Genomic DNA, 16,960 nt, shown 5'->3' with positions numbered 1-16,960 from the left:
GATGTTGGATTTAGGGGAGCCAAAAGACTGTATTTGAGAGGTTGCAGAGACGCTGATTAAACTGAAGTGGCAAGGTGATTTGAAGAAGATTGAAGATATTGCAATGTTGGGATTGGGGTTCCTTCTTGAACAAGGCACTTGGCCCTCTATCTTCCCCCATTATAATGGGCCATGGGTGCCATTCATAATCAGAGTGATGGTTGAAAAGGAGGAAGAATGTAAGCAAAGAGTGAAATGGGAGTTGGTTTTTTTGAAAGCGATAGCAGGGGTGTTGGATGCTACGACTGTGGACTGATCGTTTGCAGTAGAAACAGAGGATGCAGACTTGGATGATAAAGGAGACCTAGCAGTTAAAGATGGTGGTAAATCGTAAAACAAAAAGTTATGTATATGGTTAGCATATAGAATATTTCAAAAGACAGTTTATATAAAAACAAAATGTAATGGAAAAAAAATTTGGCCCTCCTATGGAGCTGCCATTTTGAACTCTGAGTATTCTGTTATTACCAGTTAATATTATAGGGTATGGCTCCCTGATGCCTATTTAACCAATCAAAAAAAATAGAAACTCTGCTTTAAGCTTAAACTAAGGCACGTTATCTTGGCAGTTTCAACTTTCTGTTAATCTTTAGAACAGAAATCAAAATTTTGACTAATTTCAAGTATCTTAACTTATTGTTGTCCTCATTTTTTAACTTTCAAAAATTATGCAACCCCTATGAATTTTTCCTTGAAATCCATACTCTTGTTTCTCTAAGGCACGTTTTACAAGGTAAAAACTTGTATTGGTTGGTGTCTAATCATGTGTGGGTGATTTTGCTATCATTGTCCAAGTTTTGGTTGATTTTTGTCTTCATTTTCCTAGCTTTCTATGCAATTTCGGATTTCAGATCAGTCACTGCAAATAGGAACTTTTGGATGTCATTGCAAGTAAACTCGCTGCAAGTAGGAAACTTTTTGCTCACATTACAAGTTATCTTTACTTGCAAAGTCGGGTTTTATGTCTAGCATTGCAAGTGTGAAGGTATACATTTTCATGCAAGTTATCTTTACTTGCAATCGGGTTTCTAAGGCCCGATTGCAACCTTGTTCTTTCCTTAGCAATCTTATTCAGCACTTGCAATCGGATCCTAGAGACCCGATTACAAGTGCTTATAGTTATCTTTCCCCCCAATTTGCCTTCAAGTTATGATCGGATTTATTAAGTATGATTACAAGTCATTTATAAGCATATGGTTATAAACACTTGTTCTTTACTATGATGTTTGCTTGCAGTCGGGTACCTAAGATCCGATTGCAATTGTTTTGCAAAGTTTCAAATGCCATTTTATTGTAATATTCCCAAGTTCCCTAAAGTCTTTCCCATGGTGTTTACAAAAGAAGTTTCATAAACCCGATTGCAAGTAGTGTCCGAGTATATGAAACTTGTTTTCTTTCCAACTCAGATTGTCAAAGGTAAATTCCTGATTCATTTGCAAGCTCATGTCTATTTTGTGAGCCCTTCATGTTTCACCATTGGCAATGTATATTTTACTTGCAATCGGGTTCTTGAAACCCGACTGCAAGTGTGCAAGTACTACCCATTCCATATGTAATGCAGTCCTCAAAACCCAAAATTCACTTGTGAGCCCATTTTGCATCAATTTATCCCTTCCCTTGTTAGTCTTGTTTGCACACACAATCTATTAAACCAACAAATAAAGGCATGGGCATTGTTTTAATACAATTTCATCTTGAATAAGGTGTTATAGGTTCTTCATCAATGAACAAAGGAAGAATAGATACAACAGTAATTCATGGGGCCGCCCAAGGGTCAATAATCCTCATGAAGTCATCTGTAAATAGAAGACATACAGTGACAAAGTGAATCAAGCATGGAAAAAGAACACAATGAAGAGAAGGATTTCCCTCCTGAAGAAATGGTACTACCCCAAGCATGTGATAAGGTTGAAGTTCGCTGGCCAAGGACACAAAGACTATCAAGGGTGCAAGTTCTTGTTCCAGTTCAAGATGCCATTCCCAAACCCAAGTACTTCAATCACAAAGTGTCTTATAATAGCATGAAGATCAAATAGAGGATGATGTAAATAGAGTCGTGTCTCTAGACACTTAGTTTCAATTATGCATTTGTAATTTCATTTTGACAAATTACATGTAATGTCAGAAATTGTAATTGCAAGAGATCATATCACTTGCAAAGTTGTAACTTGTAATTACATGTAATCACATTGCAAGTCGAAATGCAATAGGACTTGCAATGCCGAATAAGTCATAGTTAGTGAGTTGTGGAATATGTCTCAGTTGGTTAGACTTCTCCCACACTTTGCTCTCGGCCCCTCTCCTATATATAGACGAAGATGCTCTTTGTAATGATCATCTTTTGGCAATGCAACAAAATTCTGTCAGTTTGTATGTGCACTCTAAGACTTTGAGCTTAGATGTAAATCAAATTGCTTTCAATAAAAGAGGCGAGTTGTGTTGAGACTTTGTGCCAATTCAAGTTGTTATGTGACGACATTTTATGGAATTGATTGTGACTTTTGTTCTATTGTTCAAGAGGGATTTAAATTCAATCTTGAAGACTTTGAGCTGCTGATTGTATTTAGAGTTATAGGTTTGGTTTACAGACTTGATCTTGCAGACTTTGAGCTGCTTATCACGTTTGAAGCTAGTGTGGAAAGCTTAAGTAAGGAGATAACTTGTAGACTTTGTGCTGCTTTTATTTTTTTAAAGACTTATGCATGTAAGGTGAAATGCATCATATGGACAAACTTTGAGCTGTTGTGTGTTGTACAGTGTTATCATTTTGAGAAGGTTGATAAGACAATAAAAGTGCTAAAGACTTTGTGCTTTCATTTCTATATTCCTGTCCCGAGGAAGTGACGGAAGTCTTTGTGCTTTCATGGAAACTTTGCTTTATGTTCTAAATATCCTACAAAAAGTTTCATTTTTGTATTCACCATTGTTGCCATAACTTCTTTTCTGAAATAAGAGAAAGAATATCGTCTATTCTGAAGAAAGAGAATAAGATGTTATCCCACCCAAATTAGATTAGTATTAGTAGTAGTAGAGGGGGAGCCTTCCCTAAATTAGAAGAGTTTTATACTCACACGCTGTGGTTGGAACCACAATTTTGCACATCCTCCAGGGTGTACAAAATTTTCAACCAACACTTATACAGCTATCAATTACCATCCTTATCATTCCCAACAAAGGAGGTAACCAAGTGATATTTACCTTGAAATTCTTAACACATTCCCATTTATAAATCACCATGAAACTTTTTGGGCATATATCAATTTTGACATTGTTGTTCGAATTATTTGAAAATCTCTCGAACTATGGTTATGCAAGTGTTTATAGATTCAAACAAAAGCTGATAAAATCATAGAAAAGCTTAAAATGTAAGGAATTAAAAATTTTAAAAATTGAGAGTAACTGCAAGAAATCTGTGGTCTGCTAATCTGGCATTTACTGATTTACAGTGCAACAAACTCCATTAATAGGACTTCATTCCAACAAAAATGATCTATCAATGTTACTTGAAAACACACTTTCAATACTAGTGCAAATAAAATTAGGAATTCCTTCAAATACATAATTTTTGAACTTTGATGTCTAAAGACCCAACTGTTTAAACTTTACACTCGTGCAAACTAAAACCCAACAATTCCATTATGCCTTTGTGATATATTTCCCAGAATTTATGCAGGAAAATATGTCAAAATCTTTCCAAAGGAAACTCAGATGTGAACTCTTCCTTTCATAATGCAAAAATATACGTTTACAACCTGAAATCCTTTAAATTATCCAGCACTTAACTCTCTTGTTAAAGAATAAACTGGGGCTAATTTTCCTTGAAATTACTAGTAACGCTTGAAATGGTGATCAAAACTTAAACTGTATGTCAAGAAATTTAAAAATCACACAATTCTCTTCTTTGGCATTCCCAAAAGTCAAAAGAGGAGCTAGAGTGTCATGACAACTTATACTACATAGTGCCAATCTATTTCCATTTCTCAAAGTCTAAAGGGCAAAGCAAGGGAAATAAATTTTAATATTATTTTAAGTTGGGCCCAACAATTATTTATTTAAGGGACAACTTAAATAATATTATTAAAATAAAAATAAAATTGTTTTCAAACACATTAAAATAAAATAAGTAAACACCAAAAATAAAATAAAGAAAAAAAAAATTAAGCTAATTGGATGGAAACTTAATCAAGGGCCCAAATTGGAAAAATATAAAAAGGGATCACCGAGCCTCATTTGAGTTTTGGCATCCAAAAATTAAAACCCTTGGTTTGTTTCAAGTTTAAAAGGCAAAAAACCCTCTTGAACTCCACATTTGGTATCAAGGATGAAAACCCATGTTTCCCACATTGGGTGAATCCATCCAAGGATCACAAATGTACTGATTCATGAGGATTTGAAGACATTTTTTGAGTTTGCAAATTGGTGCTACAATGTTACTACAATGCTTTGGTGAAGATTTCATCCTTTGGAGGGTTTATATGTTGCTGCTATAGTGTTGCTACAATGTTATCCATTATATTCAAGGATTTCTACATTGGCTTTCAAGACTTTGAAGAGTTGGTGTATCAGAAAGTGCTAAACCTGAATTGTTTATTACATTTCCAATCAACCCTAGCTGAGCACTATCTTTGGAGGAGTGAAATCAGCAAATCCCAGTACTCGGTTTAATTACACAAGTGCTGGTTTACATCATTCAAAGCCACCAACAATAATCCTCAATGTTACATCAGTCATATAATGCGCTTGTTCCAGTTATGAGAAGTTCTAGCAGTCATATAAGATGCTGTTCCATCATTTTGGAAGGTTACATCAGTCATATAAGGCGCTGTATCATCAAAAGGTCATACTAGTCATATAAGGTGCTGTAACTTATATGGAGTACCTTAAAACTTTTTTTCCTTTTGCTAATGAATTAGGGAATGAAGTGAAAAAACCTTCAAAAAAAATAGTGAACTCTCCTTTAATGGTCATTGTGAACTCTTCAAACAGTAATTAGATATGTTATTCATGCATTCTGCTATTTTGAAATTATGTAGATAAATTCTCAGCTGTATTTCAAGTATTTAGAGCATTTTTTAGCTTTGTTGTCTTTGCGATATAAGGAAATTGGGATCAAGATTGAAAAACCTTCAACACCTTGATTTAGAAGTTTTAAAGTGGCATCCAAATTTTACACAGATTTTGACCATTTAGAAGTTTATCAAGTATCTAGAACACCCTAAAGCTTTTTTAGTTTTGCATCTTCAGTAAAATATAGGCAAAAAAAAGTAAACAATATTTAAAAATCTTTCACAAATTCAGAAACTCTTCTATAATAATATAGTTGCAATTTTTTTAAACTACAATCAATTCTTACATGGTATTTCTAGTATTTTGACCATTTTAACATTCAAAACGATATCTCCACGGCACTTCTAGTACTTCTCTCTTGTTCAAAATGAAGTAGAGAACAAAGTAAAAATATCTTTTAAATTTTTAATCTCTCACAAATTCTACTATTAGAACAGAAATCAAATTCTACTATTAGAACAGAAATCAAATTCTACTCATTATTTTAAGTATCCAGAGCATCTTAAAGCGTTTTCTTCTGCATTCCTGATGAACTAAAGAACATATTGAAAATACAGTGATAATATTTGATGTCATCTCTACTAATGATGACTGTAAATGTGTTTGAAACGAATCAAAGTTTACGCAGTATGTCAAGCGTTTACTATTTTATATTTCGCAAACTTTCCTTTACTCAATTTCAAAGATTTCGACTATTCTGAAATTCATTAAATAGTATTTTTACTGTATTTCAAAAAGTTTTGACTGTTTCAACGTTTGGCATAAAAATAGTTCCTCTTCATATCAAATATTTCGTCGATGTAAGGTTTCATCTTTGGTTCTGCCATCCCAACAGATTAGATATACCTCAAAAAAACTTGGACAAATTGTATTGTAATGATTGTTTTAAGCTTTTGGAACTGCTATCGAAAATTGGGCATTAAATTGAAAATTTTAAGTTTGGAAGACACACATTCCACTAAAACATTTTAAAGCTTTTTCTTCAGAATTGCCCATTAATTAGGGATCAGAACGAAAGGTAACTTGAAAATCTTCAACAATTTCCTTAAGTTTTTACCCTTTGAGAGGTGTAGTATTTTTTCCTTTAACACTGCCGGCAAAATAGGGAACGAACAGAAAATACCTTAAAAACAATCCGCGAATTCTCCTTTAACGGTTAGGGTGAATGGCGATCAAATTTTAAGAGTATTGTAACCAATTTGCACGATATTTCAAGCATTTTGACTAGTTTTCCACATCATTTCGAGTATTTAAAGTGCATTTCGTTTTTTTTCCGCTTTCCAATTTCCAATGAAACACAGAATAAAATGAAGATACCTTAAAATGCTTCCACGGTTTCTCCTATAACAAACGTATGATATCTTTGAACGGCGATCGAATTTTCCACAGTATTTCCACGATTATCAGAAAACAAGTTGTCTACTGTCCTTTACACTGATTTGACAAATATAACGTTCGGAGCACAAAACTTCCACTGAATATCAACTATTTTCGGCAAGACAAGGCTTTTCTCTTTCGTGAGCTCAACAAAGAACGGAACAAGACGAAAAAACATCGTGAAACTCGTGGCATAATCCTCCTTTAACGATCACCGTAAAACTTTTCGACGACAATCAATTTTGACCAAAAAATTTCGCAAATTTCGACTAATTCGCAGTTTTACAAACAAATTTTTCACTATATTTCAAGCAATTTGATCAGGTTAACGGTGTTGATCTACGACATTCCCAATCCAAAAAAATAGTGAAGCGTAAGGAACAAACATACCGTAAAAGTCATGGAAATATGGAATAAATGAGGCTAAAATTAAGCTCCGGCCACCCTCCGCAGAGGAAGCTGCCGCGATTCTTCCGTTAACCTGATTTAATACGGATACAAGCTTGCAAAATTATCGTGGGAGCTTTAAAGGGCAGAGCGAAACACCCTAGAAAAATGAACGAAACCCCAGAAGAGCAGAGAAAGAAGAGAAGAGAAAACAATGAAGTTTCTGGGGTGTGATACGGAAATTTAGTTGGAGGGGGGCGCCAAACGTGCACAAATGAAAATTGGCCAGGTTCAGCTTCTAAGCTGGTCACATGGACTTCCCGCGTCGGACTTTGTACTCCCGATGTTACCTTTGCAAAAATCTAGCATTTTTATCCTCCGATTTAAATAAGTGTCATTGAAACATTTTATTGTACTGAAAAATATCTTTTTTTTTAATTTTATATTAGAAAAAGATAATTATTATGAGAATTATTTAAATCAATTTTTTTTAATTATATAATATATGAATTAAATATTTTTAAAAATAAATTATGGAATATGTAAGACCATATATAGTTAATAACATTTTTGTTATCATATATATGATTAATGAAGAATGGTTATATAACATTACAAAGTATTTTTTTAATAATTAATTTTTAAAAAATATATTACAATATAATATTTAAATAGTGATGTAATCATAATAAAGAAAGATGAAACAACATCATGATGACAGCGATTAAAAAAGTCATTTTTGTATTGTATTATAAAAAGTCATTATTAATATCTAAGTGTAAGTTGAAATAAGAATTTAACATTTTGATCTACTAGTCTTCTAAATAAATATTATTTTAGTCATTTGTCATTAAAAATTTATATGTTTAACTTTGTCGATAATAACCAAGTAAAATAGATTTAAAATAAAAAATAAAAAATTGCTGAAAATATCAACGATGACAAGTGCAATATAGTCATCACAATATAGTTAAAATTGTAGTGGATAGTAAAAGACTATTAACAAATAATGATCCCTATAATGATCACAAAAAATGTTGAAAATACAATTCATAACTAACATGATTGCATTAACATTGACTTAATTGTGTTTTCGTTTAATATGTCTAGCAAACATTATTTGTTGTAGAGATGCATGGTTCTTTTGGTGTTTTTTCTCCTTACTTTGTTGATATCTTATTTTTTTTGGAGGGGGGGGGTGTCGTTAGTGATTGTTTCTTCTATTGTTGGTATGTTGTATATTGTTCGACTGTGTCATTTTTCTAGGTTCTCCCTTGCTATAAGTGTGTTGTCTTTAGGGTGCTTGACAAAAAAATACTCTTTATTTAGGTCAAAATGGTTGTGCACACGTTGTAGAATGTGTGGGATGGTCCTCAAAAAGTGACTATTAGAAAGTGGTTCTTATACATATCTATAAGAAATCAATTTGTATTAGTTGGGTATTAGAATAAATTGTTATTTTCAAAACTAGACTCGATGTACTACATTTTATTTTACTATACATTTTTTAAGTTCAATGGTTGAGTGCTTCAAATTTTTAGACGAGTTGTGGCAATTTGAAAATCAAGAAAAACTCTTCCAGTGTTTGCACTTTTAAGGGAACTAACTTATTACACCTACCCAAGTGTTAGATTGTACCTAGAGACAATCTTTGGATTATGAGGGCATTCCCTTTCATTATAGACATTGTTTTTCTACAATTCATTTGACTTCTTGCTATCCTCGCCTTAAAGTCTCAAGATCTTCCTCTTGGTGGAGGAATGATGTTTATGAACACTTCGCAATTTATGTATTAGTTATTGATGCAAAGGCTCTTGAGTCTTTTATTGTTGGTGGGGAGGTGGCCCCTCCTCCATGTATTGTGCTTGATGCACTTATTTTGGCTTCTTCCCCTCTTTTGGAGTGTGGTATTGTTATGCCTCCTCTAGATAGTGTGGCGATTTCCACTTAACGTTTGATCTCCTCAATTAGACATTCACCTCCCCACTCATTGTTCCAAGGTTGTAAATTAGAGAGAGTTTCCCCTCCTCTCTCTCTTGATTCAATACAAATGTTATGATGGCTTTTCCTCTATTGTAGTTCAAAGAAGGAAGAAAGGTATTCTAAAATGTGTCTCAAATCCAAGTTAAGGGTGCTTGTCCTTCTAGATCTAGTATAGGGATTGTGTAGTTTTATAATGTAATCTTGTTGTAACTTCTTGTTTGATTGGCTTTTATTCACTATCTTAATTATAGAAAAATATTAAAATAAAAAAATAAAATGATATACCAATATCAAATTTATTTATAGAAAATAACAAAAAAAATAATTAAATTTATTGTTTTCCTTGAAATTAAGAACATAAGATATGATGAGCTAAATGTTTACAACAATGAAAAGTATTGTAACAATATATTCCTCTTTACAAACCCAAATGTAATATACATGACTTGATTGATTGGCCAATGTGCAAAATGATATTGTTGCAATTCAAAGTAAAGTCACTTTCTACTTCAAAATCATGTAACATGTAAACAATTAATAAATTAGTTTTTAAATGCATTTATATTTATATCTTAGATATTAAGAGGAGTAATAGTTGCAAGTTTTCCAATCCCATTTTGTTACTCAACTTTGTGATAAATGTTAAAGTGGCTTTATCAGGTGTTTTAAATAGCTAGTTTTTTTATTTCTAGTTTTTTCTTTATTATATCTTTTAATAGCAAGAGTGAATTTCTTCTAGTGTGGAGTTTATGTTGAATTAATGAAAAAGAGAAGTAAATGCACGAGACACACAATTGTTATGCTTTTTTGTTTATGCATTATAACAAGTTTGGGTGGTATTGTAAGTGTAACTGTTAATTCTCTTTTTTTTTCAATCAAATCAACATGTGAATTAAGTATTTGTTATTTTTGTTTTGTGTGTTTATCTTGTAGTACTTTCGTATATGTGTTTCCTCCTTCATGGTTAATTATGTCTTCATTTGAAAAGTGTATATATTTATTGAATCTTTTTATTTTTAAACAAATTCTAAGTAATTATTGAAATGAATGGAAAATGGATCCTAGCATATAAACATAAATTAGGATCCAAATCAATATTATTTGTTGGAGGAAATAGACAACAAGATCAAACTTTAGTCATAAAGGAGAGGTGAATGCTATGTATGATCGTTTCCTCTTTTTGATTTGTTTTGATATTATTGAACATGGTTTGGTATGAAGATGCAAGAATGAGGTAAACTAATGTAAAATTGATAATTTTCACCATAAATAGACGAATGTAAAACAAAACAAAAAACACAGAAGAGCATATCTGAAAATTAGATATAGAGAAGAACCTATTATTGAGTTAGGCACACTAGACGTAGAGGCATCTCTGTTAACAGAGACTTATATTCTGTAGCAGGTTGCTCTGTAGATCTTTCCCTCCAAAATTTGGCCTAAAATTTTCGGTTAAGTGAGAAACTTGACGTAGTCCAAGGGTTTTCACTTGTTCAAAGTATGGAACTATGTGTCTCAGCCTTCTATGTACATTTTTACAACTTTTAGATGTAAGATTTACAACTTGCACACATAAAAGAAGGGTAATATTGTTTTGTATGGGGGCTTGTCTAAGTCAAACTCTATGATGGTGTTTCTACCTCCACTACAACAATGGTGATAAAAAAAAAGAGCTTACTCTTGGTAGGGCAAAGGCTAAATCAAAAGTGAAATGTTGAACTGAAATGATATTATCTTAGGTTTTGACAATGGTGGTGATGTAATGCTCTCTAGATAAGTTCTTAAAGGGTTGATGTAAAAACATGACATGACAAGACATAACAAGATCAATCATGAAAACATACTTACATGTAGGTTGTTGTAGCTTGCTACTCCGTAATGCTCAAATCTAAAGACACTTGCTCAATGATGTAGCTTGTAACTTATGAACTTACCACTTAAAATGAATTAGAAATGATGCCTTTTATATAGGGTTCACAAGGTATTTCTAATTTAGGTCAGCTTCCTTGATAATCATATCAAAATACCAAGATCAGGTCACAAATGGCAGGAAAGTTTAACAATCGCACATGTTTGATTTTGGATCCCTTTTGAAGGGACTTGGGGAGTATGGTGCTAGACACCCTAGTCTAATACAACTATGGCAATATACAACTGGGTCCACCTAGAAAGAGATAAAATAAAGGTGATTGCTAAGTATCTAGACCCAGGGCATAGGATCAGGTCACCTTGTGAGCATATGATGACAATTTGGATGTGTTAGAGCCAAAAACAAGCTTAAAATGAGTTATGAGAGAGCACACTAAAGAAAGGACCCAAAAAGAAGTGTGAAATTATAAAGAGTTACAATTTACGTTGCTACAATTATTAATTCCTTGCAATTGCTTAAAGACAATGTATATATAAAATAATTATGTTTCAATACTTACATTTTGTTGTTATGCTCTCGTAGTTGGATGTTTCATTGTTGTTGATACATTAACCAATAGTCAATTTGTTCGTGGAGATTTAAAGAAATAGCTAAATGTATGATAAAATAAAAGATTATCTAAATAGAGTAATAAACATATCACTTGAGTTAAATTTCTAATGGAAATCATGATGATGTTTTTTATTAGATTAGCAGGGAAGGTCCCTGATCCCATATACAAAACAATAGAACAATCACATCAACAAAAATAATAATAAGCACAAACTAGCCACCAAAAAACAACCAAGTTGGTCACCAAGGACCCCACATAAAAAAATTAACTAAGTAGTTATGAAAACTAGATAACTAGTTATTGTAAAGTCTTAAACTAGATAACCAAAAACTACAAAGTCTTGAGTAGAGATGTCAAGGCACACAAGCTAACCAAAAAACTAGCATAGACTAAGAACCAAGAAAAAATCATGATAATGTTCAACGTTATGTACAATATAGCATAATCTATTGAAACAATTATGCTATCAATTATTATATTTGGTACATAATGTATATAATTTTCTCTATAATTTGCAATTACACTTTGGAAATTTCTATAATTGTTTCTTTAGTGCTTGTTACTTTGTGATTGGTTTTATTATGTAATTAGTATTAAATGCAACAATTTAAATGACACTAGAACTAGAATGCCTATATTTTTAAAAATCTATGTAAAATACCTCGCAAGATATCCATTTTTAAAAGAGTGAATTTTTATTGTAGCCCTAACAAATGTGTTATTTCAACCCTAACAATGAGTTTTAAATTGAAGATTTTAAAAAGTTAAGAAGAAGGATAAATACCAACTATTAACTTTTAACACAAATTAAAATCAAGATGACTATTAGTTGTCGATTGTCACTATCCTGTTTATTTAAAAAAAAATCCACCTACAAAGTAACTAAAATAATGATTTTACATTAGAAAACATTAAAAAATATAAATAGCATCAAAAAGTTTTAAAAAATAAAATATATTTAGATTTTCTCTTTGCATTGGTTCAATTGTTACTTTTTATATACAAATGTTGTACCATTTTCAATCTCCATTTCTGGAAGATTATTCTATTTTCAGTGTTCAAATTAAAATGCACATCTTACATGTCCAATCAAACTCAAGACTGACAATGTCACCAAGATGTGACTTCAATTAGCACTCCATATGTGTCCACGAATCGATCACATCCCATGTTGTTGCATTGTAAACAATCTCATCCTTTCACTTCTTTGGAACAAGCTTGAAAATAACGATTAAAACAAAATAATCAACACAACAAAACAAATTATTAGGAAATTAATGTTGGATAATAATATGATATATTGCTTGCTTCAAAGAAAAGAGCTCTTTATGTCACCCCATTCATATGTCCCAATTATTTTCTAAATATTCAAAAACATAAATTGAAATTGAATTCAAAAATCAAATCAATGAACAAAATTTCTCTTAGCGAAGTAGGTTTTGTCGTGAGAAACAATCCAGTCTCAAAGATCAGACGACTCCATGATAAACAAATGTGAGGATGATAAACACCTTGTAAATCATCATCTAACCTTGTAGGGGATCTGCATGCTTCTCTTTACTATCATAGAGCTTATACATGCATTAGTTTGATTATATTTTAAAATTAAACCCCAAAATATCAAATAACCTACAACATGTTTGGTTTTGCACAGGATAATTTGTAAAATAATTATTTATTGTGCTCCTCTCACATTTCTTGTTTTCCTTTTTTAATCATCAACTTCACTTTCTATTTTAGATCCATTCATAAGAATAGAAAAGCTACACAAAATAAGAGTGACATAAGCCAAGCCTTGACCATTCATAAATTATTTGAGTCCTAAGATATCAATAGGAGAATGCACAAGCCTAATTAATCCTTACAATTCTAATGGATAGATTCATTTTCTATGAATGTGAAGCAGACACCATGGATATATTTATTCACATTGATTGAGCAATGCTCAAGGCATTCAATTCTTCTCTATAACACTTCTAAATTTTTAAATTATTTTTGGCTTGTGATATTTGGAGTAACATTTGGTTATTCATGTGATGGTGAAAATACATTGCAATGAAACATATTTAGTGTCTACATTTATATTTGGAGGCTATAACGGTTCAAATTGAGGTGTGAATGGATTCTAACAAAGCATGTCTCGATATGATTTTTTTGTTTCAAACTATAGACAGACATAATTAAAATAAATCATGTGCAGTTTTTATTTACATGAGTCTTTAAAACCCATCATGCAACTTTAGACAACTCTCAAAGTAATTATATTGGTAAGTGTTTGTGTAGGACTATTTATACTATATAGTCAAGCAAGCACATGTTGTGGTTATTTATGTAATCTTATAGGATTATAAGTTGTAATTTTGTGTTGTCTTTAATTTCATGTAATGAAATAACATGTTTATGAATTTTGGTACAAAATCTATATAATCAAGCTATTTTCAGGAGGATGTCCATACAATCAAGGCTAGGGCTCAATCCTAGAATTCTCAAATGACACTTGAAAACTTATAGTAGTACATTATCACCTAAGTGTATGTCTAATTTGGTTTTTTAATCTGGTCATCACATGTCTTTTTTATAATATCTTATAAAAATCATCATATTGTTCAATTTTTTTTGTTATATCTGTTTAAGTATGTGTTCCTTGGAATAGGTTTATTTTCTAATTTTATATTTTTGAATATGCGATGTTCCCATACACATTGTATTTGGCAATGTAAGATAAATATTGTTTGTTAATTATAGTCAAGGAACACACACAAATATTACATATATATACACATGTGTGTGCATGCACACACATGTATAATATGTGTGTATATATGTGTGTGTATGTAGATATATGTGTATGTGTAGTTTTAGTTAGTATGTATGTATGTATGTAGTTTTAATTAGTAGAATTGCTTTATACTATTTTTTTTGTCTAGTGTTTGCACTTGTCCTTTGGGCATTGGTTTTGTTATGCAATTGGTAATGAATGTAATGATTTAAATGTCACCTAAGCTATGGCTATTTTGACTAACTATGCATTAACATTTCAATAGTAATTGTAAAACAAATTAGATCATGCTCACTCCAACTTGTATCAATATAAGATATTTCATAGTAAAACTCATTAATGTTTGACCCCATGTGGTCAACAAGTGTTTTTGTATATCTATTTATATTTTGTAGTCAAAAGAATATGTTGTGGATTTTCATTTAGTTCTCTAATATTCTAGATTTTGAATCATATGAAAAGTATCAAATTATTCAAATTTACATTTGATATAATATGATCTATAATAAAAAATTATATGATAAATCATCATTGTTGGAGCAAAATATACATTTACAATTACTTTATACATTTTTCTTTTCATGATGGCTTCTATGGTTTTTTGTTGGAAGAGGTTTTGTTCTATAATTGTTCTTTGTTTTTTATACATGGGGCAATTGCATACACATTGTAGTTGGTAATGCCAATAAATATTATAGTGCATTAACAATACCTTTGTTCAAGTTTTATGTCACTCTCAATCGCAAGACGTTAGCATGCATTAAATTGTAGTCATGCAAAATGCATTATATGTGTGCTTCTAGATAATACATATTAAGGGACAAAATTAAAATAGTTGAGAATAAGTTAATATAATGATATTCACTTTCCAGTAGCTAATTTCTTTCATTTTACAACTAGAACAATTCATTTTTTTTGGATATTCATTCTTTGGGTCTAAGTTCACTTAACAAAAATGAGGAGTTCTTAATTTTTACACATTACAAAGTTGTATAAACCAAGTTATGTTTGCATATTTTGTTTTGATCAAATGTAATTTCATCAAAACTCAATCCTTGTGATCTATGAATATTCTTGGATGTGCTTATCGATTCAAGAACTATTTGTAGGATTAAGGTGTCATTTACGTTGTAAATCTTATGATATGGTTCTAACATTATTGAAAAGTGGAATAAGGCACTCAAGGTGTATTGGGAAATATATTTCATAATCCCTAGTATCACTATTGTTTGTAATACATTCATAAGGGGTGATGGGTTCCACTAGTAGCGATAAATGTGGGTTGTTAACACAAATATTTAATATAATTTCCCTCACAAGTGTGGACGTCTAGAATAGGATAATTAATTACATTTGAAGAGGACAAATGAAATCATTTTGGCTTCTCCAAGTGGGTTCTAGGAAGAGGCAACACGTGTCTCTTTAGATTTTGTTATTTATTGCATTTAATGTAATGTTTATTTTTCATGTTTGGGCACCCGAGTTGGAGGGAAAGTATTGGAGCCAAAATCTATTTGTAAATTCTAAAGGGGATTAAAATTGGAAATAGGTCCCAATAATTGAATCTAGATTAGATAAATGAGAAATCATTTTGTCAAGTGATTGAAAAACTTAGATAGGAATGAACAATTTAAATTCTTCACAATGAATTTTAAGTATGTAGATTTATTTAATCAGATGATTCATTTATTTCACGAATTTAGATTAATCAAGATATTTCCTTTCTTTCCTAAGTATCAATATTATTTTAAAAGGGGGTAAAATTAGAAAAAGATGAATTTAATGTCATGCAAGTTACTTTTAATGGTGGCATATTTATTTAATTCTTGTTATTTCTATACAGGTTACACTTTCTTATTTATCCATGCTAGTTGCATAATTGATGTCGTTAGATGGTAGATCTCTTATTTAAATTTCTTCTTCTTTTTTAATGTTAATAAGATTCCACTTCAAGAGAATTTCCTTCATTTATACGTAGAGATAATTTCGTGGCATAGTTCTCAATATGAGTTTCAATTCTGTCTACATTAGAATAATGTTAAGTTCGTTGAATATAAGAGTTAGATCTCTTAGTTAAAAAAACTAAACAAGAGGTGTTGGAAACTAAAACTAGCAGCATTCGGTATATACGGTGCCTCTGGGTCACGCTTACAGGTAATGTCATCGTGTTGAACTACTGCACCTAACACCTAATAAAGCTACATCAACGACATATGTGGCACTGTCCCTATAAATCATCAAGGAGTAATAAGGGACACTTGGAAGTTAAAATCCAAGGGGCGAGTAATCCCCCTTGGATCAACAACCTAATAAGATAATCTTTAAATGAATTTACATCCGTTAGATAAACTTTAGTAAACCCCTTAGATTTGATTGAGTGAGATTCCTTTAAAGCTTAGCTTAATCTTGAAGGATGTTTGACGATTGATAATTGGGTCAAGGGTGACGCTTATGATAGGCATTAGGTTCTAGATGTTTTAGGCCATAAGCAATAGGCCACCTTGAGCCTTTTCTTAAAGCTACCATCGTGGGTAGCAACCACAGAGAAACTGTCTGGGACGTTGACCCTAGAAAGGGTTGCGTACCCACCAAAATAGTTTACATTAAACCATAGATTAGAAACACAACTACATACTATACGCCTTGATCCCATGCTGAAATAGGTATGTAGGCAGTCTAGGGATGTAGTTGTCCTTAGTACTCAGGCGTTCGGGGATGGGGTCTAGGATTTGGTAAGAAGAAGCATTGTGAAGACTCCTAATTGAAAGATAAGTGTAATAAAAGAAAAAGTAATTCAACGCATACTCGGAAGGAATCCCGTATGGATTTGCTTGACTTCCCAAGG

The 16,960-nt window shown here is 31.6% G+C and overlaps 1 protein-coding gene across 2 annotated transcripts in view; it reads right to left on the bottom strand.

Annotated features, from left to right (window-relative positions):
• The window catches only part of LOC131041288 (protein CHROMATIN REMODELING 19), a 58,817-nt gene extending 51,588 nt beyond the window's left edge, over nt 1-7,229 (bottom strand). The window contains exon 1 of one of the 2 annotated variants that reach the window (XM_057974338.2): nt 6,424-7,229. The gene's annotated coding sequence lies outside the window, so the exon portion shown is untranslated. The remainder of the gene's footprint in view (nt 1-6,423) is intronic. The other variant, XM_057974330.2, reaches the window with a different exon arrangement.
• Between the last annotated feature and the right edge of the window lie 9,731 nt (nt 7,230-16,960).

This window comes from Cryptomeria japonica, chromosome 11, assembly GCF_030272615.1.
Source record: "Cryptomeria japonica chromosome 11, Sugi_1.0, whole genome shotgun sequence".
Lineage (NCBI taxonomy): Eukaryota > Viridiplantae > Streptophyta > Pinopsida > Cupressales > Cupressaceae > Cryptomeria > Cryptomeria japonica.
Note: the sequence above shows the minus strand (reverse complement) of the source record. Positions and strands in the feature narration are given on the sequence as shown.